We start from the raw sequence: 15369 nt of genomic DNA, 5'->3' as shown, positions 1-15369 counted from the left end.
CCGAGATATGGCATTTTTGATGCCCATTTTTGGCCTCAAAAACGGGGTAAAAAATTGACTTTTTTCCGAATTTTCAAAGAGCTATAATTCCACTTGTTCTGGTCGAATTCCGTTATAACCCGGTGTTTTCGTAATGTAGGTGATGGAAATAAGCCGCTGATAGGGATTTCTAATGCAATTTTTGGGTTTAAAGAAAATCGATTTTTCGCATTTTCAAAGTGCTATAATTCCCTTAGTGTTTATCGAAACTCATTATAACCCGGTGTTTTCGTGTTGTAGGTGATGGGAACAAGCCGCTGGTATAGTTAATTCAAATTCGAAAAAAATCAATTTTTGGTGAAAAATTCGATACGGGGGGGTATACCCGAAAAATGAAAAAACCCAAACTTTGAAGACCTATATCTCGGCTTCTATGGGAGCTATCGGGAAAATTCCAATGGTTTTGTCTTAGTTTCGCCGTTCTAAATCCAACGAGACCATCCGCAAGGTCGTAGCTCTTACGATAGCCGAGATATAGCATTTTTGATGCCCATTTTTGGCCTCAAAAACGGGGTAAAAAATTGACTTTTTTCCGAATTTTCAAAGAGCTATAATTCCACTTGTTCTGGTCGAATTCCGTTATAACCCGGTGTTTTCGTAATGTAGGTGATGGAAATAAGCCGCTGATAGGGATTTCTAATGCAATTTTTGGGTTTAAAGAAAATCGATTTTTCGCATTTTCAAAGTGCTATAATTCCCTTAGTTTTTATCGAAACTCATTATAACCCGGTGTTTTCGTGTTGTAGGTGATGGGAACAAGCCGCTGGTATAGTTAATTCAAATTCGAAAAAAATCAATTTTTGGTGAAAAATTCGATACGGGGGGGTATACCCGAAAAATGAAAAAACCCAAACTTTGAAGGCCTATATCTCGGCTTCTATGGGAGCTATCGGGAAAATTCCAACGGTTTTGTCTTAGTTTCGCCGTTCTAAATCCAACGAGACCATCCGCAAGGTCGTAGCTCTTACGATAGCCGAGATATGGCATTTTTGATGCCCATTTTTGGCCTCAAAAACGGGGTAAAAAATTGACTTTTTTCCGAATTTTCAAAGAGCTATAATTCCACTTGTTCTGGTCGAATTCCGTTATAACCCGGTGTTTTCGTAATGTAGGTGATGGAAATAAGCCGCTGATAGGGATTTCTAATGCAATTTTTGGGTTTAAAGAAAATCGATTTTTCGCATTTTCAAAGTGCTATAATTCCCTTAGTTTTTATCGAAACTCATTATAACCCGGTGTTTTCGTGTTGTAGGTGATGGGAACAAGCCGCTGGTATAGTTAATTCAAATTCGAAAAAAATCAATTTTTGGTGAAAAATTCGATACGGGGGGGTATACCCGAAAAATGAAAAAACCCAAACTTTGAAGGCCTATATCTCGGCTTCTATGGGAGCTATCGGGAAAATTCCAACGGTTTTGTCTTAGTTTCGCCGTTCTAAATCCAACGAGACCATCCGCAAGGTCGTAGCTCTTACGATAGCCGAGATATGGCATTTTTGATGCCCATTTTTGGCCTCAAAAACGGGGTAAAAAATTGACTTTTTTCCGAATTTTCAAAGAGCTATAATTCCACTTGTTCTGGTCGAATTCCGTTATAACCCGGTGTTTTCGTAATGTAGGTGATGGGAATAAGCCGCTGATAAGGGTTTCTGTAGCTATTTTTGATTTTAAAGAAAATCGATTTTTCGCATTTTCAAAGTGCTATAATTCCCTTAGTTTTTATCGAAACTCATTATAACCCGGTGTTTTCGTGTTGTAGGTGATGGGAACAAGCCGCTGGTATAGTTAATTCAAATTCGAAAAAAATCAATTTTTGGTGAAAAATTCGATACGGGGGGGTATACCCGAAAAATGAAAAAACCCAAACTTTGAAGACCTATATCTCGGCTTCTATGGGAGCTATCGGGAAAATTCCAACGGTTTTGTCTTAGTTTCGCCGTTCTAAATCCAACGAGACCATCCGCAAGGTCGTAGCTCTTACGATAGCCGAGATATGGCATTTTTGATGCCCATTTTTGGCCTCAAAAACGGGGTAAAAAATTGACTTTTTTCCGAATTTTCAAAGAGCTATAATTCCACTTGTTCTGGTCGAATTCCGTTATAACCCGGTGTTTTCGTAATGTAGGTGATGGGAATAAGCCGCTGATAAGGGTTTCTGTAGCTATTTTTGATTTTAAAGAAAATCGATTTTTCGCATTTTCAAAGTGCTATAATTCCCTTAGTTTTTATCGAAACTCATTATAACCCGGTGTTTTCGTGTTGTAGGTGATGGGAACAAGCCGCTGGTATAGTTAATTCAAATTCGAAAAAAATCAATTTTTGGTGAAAAATTCGATACGGGGGGGTATACCCGAAAAATGAAAAAACCCAAACTTTGAAGACCTATATCTCGGCTTCTATGGGAGCTATCGGGAAAATTCCAACGGTTTTGTCTTAGTTTCGCCGTTCTAAATCCAACGAGACCATCCGCAAGGTCGTAGCTCTTACGATAGCCGAGATATGGCATTTTTGATGCCCATTTTTGGCCTCAAAAACGGGGTAAAAAATTGACTTTTTTCCGAATTTTCAAAGAGCTATAATTCCACTTGTTCTGGTCGAATTCCGTTATAACCCGGTGTTTTCGTAATGTAGGTGATGGAAATAAGCTGCTGATAGGAATTTCTAATGCAATTTTTGGGTTTAAAGAAAATCGATTTTTCGCATTTTCAAAGTGCTATAATTCCCTTAGTTTTTATCAAAACTCATTATAACCCGGTGTTTTCGTGTTGTAGGTGATGGGAACAAGCCGCTGGTATAGTTAATTCAAATTCGAAAAAAATCAATTTTTGGTGAAAAATTCGATACGGGGGGGTATACCCGAAAAATGAAAAAACCCAAAATTTGAAGGCCTATATCTCGGCTTCTATGGGAGCTATCGGGAAAATTCCAACGGTTTTGTCTTAGTTTCGCCGTTCTAAATCCAACGAGACCATCCGCAAGGTCGTAGCTCTTACGATAGCCGAGATATGGCATTTTTGATGCCCATTTTTGGCCTCAAAAACGGGGTAAAAAATTGACTTTTTTCCGAATTTTCAAAGAGCTATAATTCCACTTGTTCTGGTCGAATTCCGTTATAACCCGGTGTTTTCGTAATGTAGGTGATGGGAATAAGCCGCTGATAAGGGTTTCTGTAGCTATTTTTGATTTTAAAGAAAATCGATTTTTCGCATTTTCAAAGTGCTATAATTCCCTTAGTTTTTATCAAAACTCATTATAACCCGGTGTTTTCGTGTTGTAGGTGATGGGAACAAGCCGCTGGTATAGTTAATTCAAATTCGAAAAAAATCAATTTTTGGTGAAAAATTCGATACGGGGGGGTATACCCGAAAAATGAAAAAACCCAAACTTTGAAGGCCTATATCTCGGCTTCTATGGGAGCTATCGGGAAAATTCCAACGGTTTTGTCTTAGTTTCGCCGTTCTAAATCCAACGAGACCATCCGCAAGGTCGTAGCTCTTACGATAGCCGAGATATGGCATTTTTGATGCCCATTTTTGGCCTCAAAAACGGGGTAAAAAATTGACTTTTTTCCGAATTTTCAAAGAGCTATAATTCCACTTGTTCTGGTCGAATTCCGTTATAACCCGGTGTTTTCGTAATGTAGGTGATGGGAATAAGCCGCTGATAAGGGTTTCTGTAGCTATTTTTGATTTTAAAGAAAATCGATTTTTCGCATTTTCAAAGTGCTATAATTCCCTTAGTTTTTATCGAAACTCATTATAACCCGGTGTTTTCGTGTTGTAGGTGATGGGAACAAGCCGCTGGTATAGTTAATTCAAATTCGAAAAAAATCAATTTTTGGTGAAAAATTCGATACGGGGGGGTATACCCGAAAAATGAAAAAACCCAAACTTTGAAGGCCTATATCTCGGCTTCTATGGGAGCTATCGGGAAAATTCCAACGGTTTTGTCTTAGTTTCGCCGTTCTAAATCCAACGAGACCATCCGCAAGGTCGTAGCTCTTACGATAGCCGAGATATGGCATTTTTGATGCCCATTTTTGGCCTCAAAAACGGGGTAAAAAATTGACTTTTTTCCGAATTTTCAAAGAGCTATAATTCCACTTGTTCTGGTCGAATTCCGTTATAACCCGGTGTTTTCGTAATGTAGGTGATGGAAATAAGCTGCTGATAGGAATTTCTAATGCAATTTTTGGGTTTAAAGAAAATCGATTTTTCGCATTTTCAAAGTGCTATAATTCCCTTAGTTTTTATCAAAACTCATTATAACCCGGTGTTTTCGTGTTGTAGGTGATGGGAACAAGCCGCTGGTATAGTTAATTCAAATTCGAAAAAAATCAATTTTTGGTGAAAAATTCGATACGGGGGGGTATACCCGAAAAATGAAAAAACCCAAACTTTGAAGGCCTATATCTCGGCTTCTATGGGAGCTATCGGGAAAATTCCAACGGTTTTGTCTTAGTTTCGCCGTTCTAAATCCAACGAGACCATCCGCAAGGTCGTAGCTCTTACGATAGCCGAGATATGGCATTTTTGATGCCCATTTTTGGCCTCAAAAACGGGGTAAAAAATTGACTTTTTTCCGAATTTTCAAAGAGCTATAATTCCACTTGTTCTGGTCGAATTCCGTTATAACCCGGTGTTTTCGTAATGTAGGTGATGGGAATAAGCCGCTGATAAGGGTTTCTGTAGCTATTTTTGATTTTAAAGAAAATCGATTTTTCGCATTTTCAAAGTGCTATAATTCCCTTAGTTTTTATCGAAACTCATTATAACCCGGTGTTTTCGTGTTGTAGGTGATGGGAACAAGCCGCTGGTATAGTTAATTCAAATTCGAAAAAAATCAATTTTTGGTGAAAAATTCGATACGGGGGGGTATACCCGAAAAATGAAAAAACCCAAACTTTGAAGACCTATATCTCGGCTTCTATGGGAGCTATCGGGAAAATTCCAACGGTTTTGTCTTAGTTTCGCCGTTCTAAATCCAACGAGACCATCCGCAAGGTCGTAGCTCTTACGATAGCCGAGATATGGCATTTTTGATGCCCATTTTTGGCCTCAAAAACGGGGTAAAAAATTGACTTTTTTCCGAATTTTCAAAGAGCTATAATTCCACTTGTTCTGGTCGAATTCCGTTATAACTCGGTGTTTTCGTAATGTAGGTGATGGAAATAAGCTGCTGATAGGAATTTCTAATGCAATTTTTGGGTTTAAAGAAAATCGATTTTTCGCATTTTCAAAGTGCTATAATTCCCTTAGTTTTTATCAAAACTCATTATAACCCGGTGTTTTCGTGTTGTAGGTGATGGGAACAAGCCGCTGGTATAGTTAATTCAAATTCGAAAAAAATCAATTTTTGGTGAAAAATTCGATACGGGGGGGTATACCCGAAAAATGAAAAAACCCAAACTTTGAAGGCCTATATCTCGGCTTCTATGGGAGCTATCGGGAAAATTCCAACGGTTTTGTCTTAGTTTCGCCGGTCTAAATCCAACGAGACCATCCGCAAGGTCCTAGCTCTTACGATAGCCGAGATATGGCATTTTTGATGCCCATTTTTGGCCTCAAAAACGGGGTAAAAAATTGACTTTTTTCCGAATTTTCAAAGAGCTATAATTCCACTTGTTCTGGTCGAATTCCGTTATAACCCGGTGTTTTCGTAATGTAGGTGATGGAAATAAGCCGCTGATAGGGATTTCTAATGCAATTTTTGGGTTTAAAGAAAATCGATTTTTCGCATTTTCAAAGTGCTATAATTCCCTTAGTTTTTATCGAAACTCATTATAACCCGGTGTTTTCGTGTTGTAGGTGATGGGAACAAGCCGCTGGTATAGTTAATTCAAATTCGAAAAAAATCAATTTTTGGTGAAAAATTCGATACGGGGGGGTATACCCGAAAAATGAAAAAACCCAAACTTTGAAGGCCTATATCTCGGCTTCTATGGGAGCTATCGGGAAAATTCCAACGGTTTTGTCTTAGTTTCGCCGTTCTAAATCCAACGAGACCATCCGCAAGGTCCTAGCTCTTACGATAGCCGAGATATGGCATTTTTGATGCCCATTTTTGGCCTCAAAAACGGGGTAAAAAATTGACTTTTTTCCGAATTTTTAAAGAGCTATAATTCCACTTGTTCTGGTCGAATTCCGTTATAACCCGGTGTTTTCGTAATGTAGGTGATGGAAATAAGCCGCTGATAGGGATTTCTAATGCAATTTTTGGGTTTAAAGAAAATCGATTTTTCGCATTTTCAAAGTGCTATAATTCCCTTAGTTTTTATCGAAACTCATTATAACCCGGTGTTTTCGTGTTGTAGGTGATGGGAACAAGCCGCTGGTATAGTTAATTCAAATTCGAAAAAAATCAATTTTTGGTGAAAAATTCGATACGGGGGGGTATACCCGAAAAATGAAAAAACCCAAACTTTGAAGGCCTATATCTCGGCTTCTATGGGAGCTATCGGGAAAATTCCAACGGTTTTGTCTTAGTTTCGCCGTTCTAAATCCAACGACACCATCCGCAAGGTCGTAGCTCTTACGATAGCCGAGATATGGCATTTTTGATGCCCATTTTTGGCCTCAAAAACGGGGTAAAAAATTGACTTTTTTCCGAATTTTCAAAGAGCTATAATTCCACTTGTTCTGGTCGAATTCCGTTATAACCCGGTGTTTTCGTAATGTAGGTGATGGGAATAAGCCGCTGATAAGGGTTTCTGTAGCTATTTTTGATTTTAAAGAAAATCGATTTTTCGCATTTTCAAAGTGCTATAATTCCCTTAGTTTTTATCGAAACTCATTATAACCCGGTGTTTTCGTGTTGTAGGTGATGGGAACAAGCCGCTGGTATAGTTAATTCAAATTCGAAAAAAATCAATTTTTGGTGAAAAATTCGATACGGGGGGGTATACCCGAAAAATGAAAAAACCCAAACTTTGAAGACCTATATCTCGGCTTCTATGGGAGCTATCGGGAAAATTCCAACGGTTTTGTCTTAGTTTCGCCGTTCTAAATCCAACGAGACCATCCGCAAGGTCGTAGCTCTTACGATAGCCGAGATATAGCATTTTTGATGCCCATTTTTGGCCTCAAAAACGGGGTAAAAAATTGACTTTTTTCCGAATTTTCAAAGAGCTATAATTCCACTTGTTCTGGTCGAATTCCGTTATAACCCGGTGTTTTCGTAATGTAGGTGATGGAAATAAGCTGCTGATAGGAATTTCTAATGCAATTTTTGGGTTTAAAGAAAATCGATTTTTCGCATTTTCAAAGTGCTATAATTCCCTTAGTTTTTATCAAAACTCATTATAACCCGGTGTTTTCGTGTTGTAGGTGATGGGAACAAGCCGCTGGTATAGTTAATTCAAATTCGAAAAAAATCAATTTTTGGTGAAAAATTCGATACGGGGGGGTATACCCGAAAAATGAAAAAACCCAAACTTTGAAGGCCTATATCTCGGCTTCTATGGGAGCTATCGGGAAAATTCCAACGGTTTTGTCTTAGTTTCGCCGTTCTAAATCCAACGAGACCATCCGCAAGGTCCTAGCTCTTACGATAGCCGAGATATGGCATTTTTGATGCCCATTTTTGGCCTCAAAAACGGGGTAAAAAATTGACTTTTTTCCGAATTTTTAAAGAGCTATAATTCCACTTGTTCTGGTCGAATTCCGTTATAACCCGGTGTTTTCGTAATGTAGGTGATGGAAATAAGCCGCTGATAGGGATTTCTAATGCAATTTTTGGGTTTAAAGAAAATCGATTTTTCGCATTTTCAAAGTGCTATAATTCCCTTAGTTTTTATCGAAACTCATTATAACCCGGTGTTTTCGTGTTGTAGGTGATGGGAACAAGCCGCTGGTATAGTTAATTCAAATTCGAAAAAAATCAATTTTTGGTGAAAAATTCGATACGGGGGGGTATACCCGAAAAATGAAAAAACCCAAACTTTGAAGGCCTATATCTCGGCTTCTATGGGAGCTATCGGGAAAATTCCAACGGTTTTGTCTTAGTTTCGCCGTTCTAAATCCAACGAGACCATCCGCAAGGTCGTAGCTCTTACGATAGCCGAGATATGGCATTTTTGATGCCCATTTTTGGCCTCAAAAACGGGGTAAAAAATTGACTTTTTTCCGAATTTTCAAAGAGCTATAATTCCACTTGTTCTGGTCGAATTCCGTTATAACCCGGTGTTTTCGTAATGTAGGTGATGGAAATAAGCCGCTGATAGGGATTTCTAATGCAATTTTTGGGTTTAAAGAAAATCGATTTTTCGCATTTTCAAAGTGCTATAATTCCCTTAGTTTTTATCGAAACTCATTATAACCCGGTGTTTTCGTGTTGTAGGTGATGGGAACAAGCCGCTGGTATAGTTAATTCAAATTCGAAAAAAATCAATTTTTGGTGAAAAATTCGATACGGGGGGGTATACCCGAAAAATGAAAAACCCCAAACTTTGAAGGCCTATATCTCGGCTTCTATGGGAGCTATCGGGAAAATTCCAACGGTTTTGTCTTAGTTTCGCCGTTCTAAATCCAACGAGACCATCCGCAAGGTCGTAGCTCTTACGATAGCCGAGATATGGCATTTTTGATGCCCATTTTTGGCCTCAAAAACGGGGTAAAAAATTGACTTTTTTCCGAATTTTCAAAGAGCTATAATTCCACTTGTTCTGGTCGAATTCCGTTATAACCCGGTGTTTTCGTAATGTAGGTGATGGAAATAAGCCGCTGATAGGGATTTCTAATGCAATTTTTGGGTTTAAAGAAAATCGATTTTTCGCATTTTCAAAGTGCTATAATTCCCTTAGTTTTTATCGAAACTCATTATAACCCGGTGTTTTCGTGTTGTAGGTGATGGAAACAAGCCGCTGGTATAGTTAATTCAAATTCGAAAAAAATCAATTTTTGGTGAAAAATTCGATACGGGGGGGTATACCCGAAAAATGAAAAAACCCAAACTTTGAAGGCCTATATCTCGGCTTCTATGGGAGCTATCGGGAAAATTCCAACGGTTTTGTCTTAGTTTCGCCGTTCTAAATCCAACGAGACCATCCGCAAGGTCCTAGCTCTTACGATAGCCGAGATATGGCATTTTTGATGCCCATTTTTGGCCTCAAAAACGGGGTAAAAAATTGACTTTTTTCCGAATTTTCAAAGAGCTATAATTCCACTTGTTCTGGTCGAATTCCGTTATAACCCGGTGTTTTCGTAATGTAGGTGATGGAAATAAGCCGCTGATAGGGATTTCTAATGCAATTTTTGGGTTTAAAGAAAATCGATTTTTCGCATTTTCAAAGTGCTATAATTCCCTTAGTTTTTATCGAAACTCATTATAACCCGGTGTTTTCGTGTTGTAGGTGATGGGAACAAGCCGCTGGTATAGTTAATTCAAATTCGAAAAAAAACAATTTTTGGTGAAAAATTCGATACGGGGGGGTATACCCGAAAAATGAAAAAACCCAAACTTTGAAGGCCTATATCTCGGCTTCTATGGGAGCTATCGGGAAAATTCCAACGGTTTTGTCTTAGTTTCGCCGTTCTAAATCCAACGAGACTATCCGCAAGGTCGTAGCTCTTACGATAGCCGAGATATGGCATTTTTGATGCCCATTTTTGGCCTCAAAAACGGGGTAAAAAATTGACTTTTTTCCGAATTTTCAAAGAGCTATAATTCCACTTGTTCTGGTCGAATTCCGTTATAACCCGGTGTTTTCGTAATGTAGGTGATGGAAATAAGCTGCTGATAGGAATTTCTAATGCAATTTTTGGGTTTAAAGAAAATCGATTTTTCGCATTTTCAAAGTGCTATAATTCCCTTAGTTTTTATCAAAACTCATTATAACCCGGTGTTTTCGTGTTGTAGGTGATGGGAACAAGCCGCTGGTATAGTTAATTCAAATTCGAAAAAAATCAATTTTTGGTGAAAAATTCGATACGGGGGGGTATACCCGAAAAATGAAAAAACCCAAACTTTGAAGGCCTATATCTCGGCTTCTATGGGAGCTATCGGGAAAATTCCAACGGTTTTGTCTTAGTTTCGCCGTTCTAAATCCAACGAGACCATCCGCAAGGTCGTAGCTCTTACGATAGCCGAGATATGGCATTTTTGATGCCCATTTTTGGCCTCAAAAACGGGGTAAAAAATTGACTTTTTTCCGAATTTTCAAAGAGCTATAATTCCACTTGTTCTGGTCGAATTCCGTTATAACCCGGTGTTTTCGTAATGTAGGTGATGGAAATAAGCTGCTGATAGGAATTTCTAATGCAATTTTTGGGTTTAAAGAAAATCGATTTTTCGCATTTTCAAAGTGCTATAATTCCCTTAGTTTTTATCAAAACTCATTATAACCCGGTGTTTTCGTGTTGTAGGTGATGGGAACAAGCCGCTGGTATAGTTAATTCAAATTCGAAAAAAATCAATTTTTGGTGAAAAATTCGATACGGGGGGGTATACCCGAAAAATGAAAAAACCCAAACTTTGAAGGCCTATATCTCGGCTTCTATGGGAGCTATCGGGAAAATTCCAACGGTTTTGTCTTAGTTTCGCCGTTCTAAATCCAACGAGACCATCCGCAAGGTCCTAGCTCTTACGATAGCCGAGATATGGCATTTTTGATGCCCATTTTCGGCCTCAAAAACGGGGTAAAAAATTGACTTTTTTCCGAATTTTCAAAGAGCTATAATTCCACTTGTTCTGGTCGAATTCCGTTATAACCCGGTGTTTTCGTAATGTAGGTGATGGAAATAAGCTGCTGATAGGGATTTCTAATGCAATTTTTGGGTTTAAAGAAAATCGATTTTTCAACAAAGTGCTATAATTCCCTTAGTTTTTATCAAAACTCATTATAACCCGGTGTTTTCGTGTTGTAGGTGATGGGAACAAGCCGCTGGTATAGTAAATTCAAATTCGAAAAAAATCAATTTTTGGTGAAAAATTCGATACGGGGGGTATACCCGAAAAATGAAAAAACCCAAACTTTGAAGGCCTATATCTCGGCTTCTATGGGAGCTATCGGGAAAATTCCAACGGTCTTGTCTTAGTTTCGCCGTTCTGAATCCAACGAGACCATCCACAATGTCGTAGCTTTTACGATAGCCGAGATATGGCATTTTTGTTGCCCATTTTTGGCCTCAAAATCGGGGTCGAAAAAATACTCGATTTCTTAGTTCTGCTCGGATTCCCTTATAACCCGGTATTTTCGTGATCTACTTGATAAGAACAGTCCGCTGGTATAGTTAGTTCGAATTCGAAAAAAAAAAATTTTCTGAAAAAAATCCAAACGGGGGGGTATACCCGAAAAATGAAAAAACCCAAACTTTGAAGGCCTATATCTCGGCTTCTAGGGGAGCTATCGCGAAAATTTCAACGGTTTTGTCTTAGTTTCGTCTTTCTGAATCCAACGAGGTGATCCGCAAGGTCGTAGCTTTTACGATAGCCGAGATATGGCATTTTTGATGCCCATTTTTGGCCTCAAAAACGGGGTAAAAAATTGACTTTTTTCCGAATTTTCAAAGAGCTATAATTCCACTTGTTCTGGTCGAATTCCGTTATAACCCGGTGTTTTCGTAATGTAGGTGATGGGAATACGCCGCTGATAGGGGTTTCTGTAGCTATTTTTGGGTTTAAAGAAAATCGACTTTTCGCATTTTCAAAGTGCTATAATTCCCGTAGTTTTTATCGAAACTCATTATAACCCGGTGTTTTTGTGTTGTAGGTGATGGGAACAAGCCGCTGGTATAGTTAATTCAAATTCGAAAAAAATCAATTTTTGGTGAAAAATTCGATACGGGGGGTATACCTGAAAAATGAAAAAACCCAAACTTTGAATGCCGATATCTCGGCTTCTATGGGAGGTATTGAAAAAATTCCAACGGTTTTGTCTTAGTTTCGTCGTTCTGAATCCAACGAGGGCATCCACAATGTCGTAGCTTTTACGATAGTCGAGATATGGCATTTTTGATGCCCATTTTTGGCCTCAAAAATGAGGTCGAAAAAATCATCGATTTCTTAGTTTTGCTCGGATTCCCTTATAACCCGGTATTTTCGTGATCTACTTGATGAGAACAGTCCGCTGGTATAGTTAGTTCGAATTCGAAAAAAAAAAAATCTGAAAAAAATCCAAACGGGGGGGTATACCCGAAAAATGAAAAAACCCAAACTTTGAAGGCCTATATCTCGGCTTCTAGGGGAGCTATCGCGAAAATTTCAACGGTTTTGTCTTAGTTTCGTCGTTCTGAACGAGACATCCAACGAGACCATCCGCAAGTTCGTAGCTTTTACGATAGTTGAGATATGACATTTTTGATGCCCATTTTTGGCCTCAAAAACGAGGTCAAAAAAGTGACAATTTCCGAATATTCAAAGTGCTCTCATTTCCTTATTTTTGATCGAATCCTATTATAACCCGGTATTTTCGTGATCTACTTGATGAGAACAATCCGCTGGTAGGGTTAGTTCGATTTCGAAAAAAAAAAATTTTCTGAAAAAAATCCAAACCCCCCCGTTTATTTCGATTGGCGAAAAATTCGCAAAGCACAAAAGTCTTTATCGACCTCACTTCTCAAGAGTGCGTCAAGGTCCTATATTGTTACCAATGTTGTTTCCCTCTATGTAGATAAATATGAAAAGTTTTATGTGTTATTTTATTAGTCAATATACAGATGGTACGATTATAAATTCACTAGCAGATGAACCATTAAATATTTGTCAATACGTTTGTCGCATCCTACTGACTGCACCATATACGTATAAATTCAGGAAATAATAAGTAATTATGTACAATCATTTGTTAGTAACTCATATATGATTTTAGTCTTGACAACTTGGAATTTTAATACTAGTCAAAGTCTAGTAATTCATCACTAGTCAGTTAAATAAATCCGATGGAGTATGAATTTTAATTTAATTACGGACTAATTAAATAAATTTTAAAGCCTAAATATTGTTTTCATAGAGTAGAAATTTAATACTAATTAGATTAATCCACGTTCTATAAGTTTATCAAAATACGAATCGATTTTATATAATCTAATATATAACCATGACAATCATTAATATTATTTGAATTTGATTACCATGCATCCCACTAATAACGCGGTCGAAATTAAATTCAACAGCCATATTTTATATTTGATTAAATTTTGCATTTTGGCAAATGTACGAGTAAATTTTGTGATTATATTGATGTAGTAATTAAAGGTTTTTGTTCTCTTCGTGTAAAGCATTTAGTTATTAAATAACAGAGACATGATTCGCAAGGTAGCACGTTCCAAGTATTAAGCTAAATTAAGAGAATTTTAAATTAAAATGTAGACCAATAAAAATAGAAAGACTGTTTAATTATTGAACTAACAAGTGACGTCATGCCCCATATTGTAACATAAGCGGTCTTTAAAATATAGAGTGATATTTATTAAAAAAAAATATTTTAAAGAGTGGTTTTTTTCGTAATCCCAACGTAAACTTTTTCCAGTTGAAAAATCCCGTCCGAATTAATATTCACCGACGCTTAGTTCCGTCCATTTTCTGTTTATGAAAGTTGAACTGTGCATTCATAAATTAAATAAGTCTTCCTAAAGCGACAGATGCTCTCGTACGTAATGTTAACCGTATGGCATTAGAACTACTATTAAAAGTTGAACGCGAAACTTCTCTCTCGACATGTCACGGCTCTAAAACGACTTTTTCGTTCCGGTGAATTGTGGACTTTTATAAATGCATTCAACTTTTTTTTTATATATCCGTGATATGCTTTTAATTTGTTGCGTCAAATAGCTTTTAAGGGTCAGAAAAAAGGTTCTGTGAGTGCTTAACATTAATTTAAATAATTTGTTGTCTCCTTAGTACTCTCTGTCGTAAGGAATAACCAGAGTTCAAGTTATAGAACTAGGGGTCTCTTAATTAATTCCTGACATCATGGTGAATGCGTCAGGTGTCAGACATTGAGCATGCGTTCTAGCTTATGAAGGTTAATGATAAAGCAATAGGTTGATGGCTTATGATAAAAGCTCATAATTATCAAGTTTATTTAAAATAAGTCTATTAAATTCTCAATGTGGTCAGGATCTTAATCTGATTTGTGAACCATCAATTTTTCATTTTAGAAACAAGACATTCGACACAAATTTTTGAGGATTTTTTAAGTTATTTCTGCATGGTCATAGACAAATACGATCAGACATTTTTTTAAAATTCAGTAGCCTAACAAATACACAGAACTTGCATACTACTGGTTTGCACCCGTTAATGATTATAATATTGTGTTTTTTTCATATTAAGTATTGATAGGTTATTTAAATAAATTGTTCTCTTTTTCCTGAAGGAGTAATCAGTTTCAGATTTAGAACTAGGGTCTGCCAATAAGTTCCTGACGTCATGGTGAATGCGCCAAGTGTCAGACATTGAGCATGAGTAGGCGGAACTTGAGTTCTAGCTTAGGAAGGTTAAAACAAACATGTTTAATTTATATGATTTATGATAAAAAGTCGCATTTGTCAAGTAAGTCAAGAAATGTCAAGAAAGTCATGCATTCAATTTAAGAAGAACTTGCATAGCACTGGTTTTTATGTATTTATTACATTAATTTAATAATTTCTTGTCCTTAATGCTCCTTCCATAAGAAATGCCCAGAATGTCAGAAATAGAACTGAGGCCTCTCAATGAATTCCTGATGACATGGTGAATGCACCAGGTGTCAGATATTGAGCATGAATTGACGAAACTCGAGTAGGAAGGTTATAGGAAGGCTGATGAGAAGAAATCAAATTTATCAATTTACTAAAGCTTCTTTCTAAGGAATATTTCGTGAAAAAGTAAAATTTCCATGTCAAGCATAAAAGACTTTTTCCCATAAGTCCAAATTAGGCGGCAAAAGGAAGCGCGTTAATTCGAGCGAAACTGAAAAATTGATTTAACATATCCGAATCCGTTCCAGGAAAATATAGACAGAGCGCAATAAAAATGTTATTTTTCGGATTTCGAGACGCTTTTAGAGATCATTCGAGGGGAAGGATGCAGCTGCCAATTTTTATTTATATCAGAAAAATCTTCGAAAACAAACGTGGAATCCGCGCGAACAATGAGGCCAATTGATTTAGTCGGATGGGCTACTGTAGGTTTATTTATTTAACAAATAAGAATTGCTCAGAGTTTTCTGAAATTGCACTAGAACGCTTCGACTCTCTTTATACCCGAATAAACCTTTTACCGTATACACGTTTGGCCAAAACAGGTCTTGCGTGCAGAAATCAATGTGTTCACCTAAAATATCCCAGTCGTGTATATGATTATCGCTGAACAACTTAAAAATGAGTGATGATTGGGTCCAAAAACAATAATA

Source organism: Anthonomus grandis, chromosome 15 (genome assembly GCF_022605725.1).
Source record: "Anthonomus grandis grandis chromosome 15, icAntGran1.3, whole genome shotgun sequence".
Lineage (NCBI taxonomy): Eukaryota > Metazoa > Arthropoda > Insecta > Coleoptera > Curculionidae > Anthonomus > Anthonomus grandis.
The sequence above is the reverse complement of the archived record's forward strand: the minus strand, read 5'-3'. Positions refer to the sequence as shown.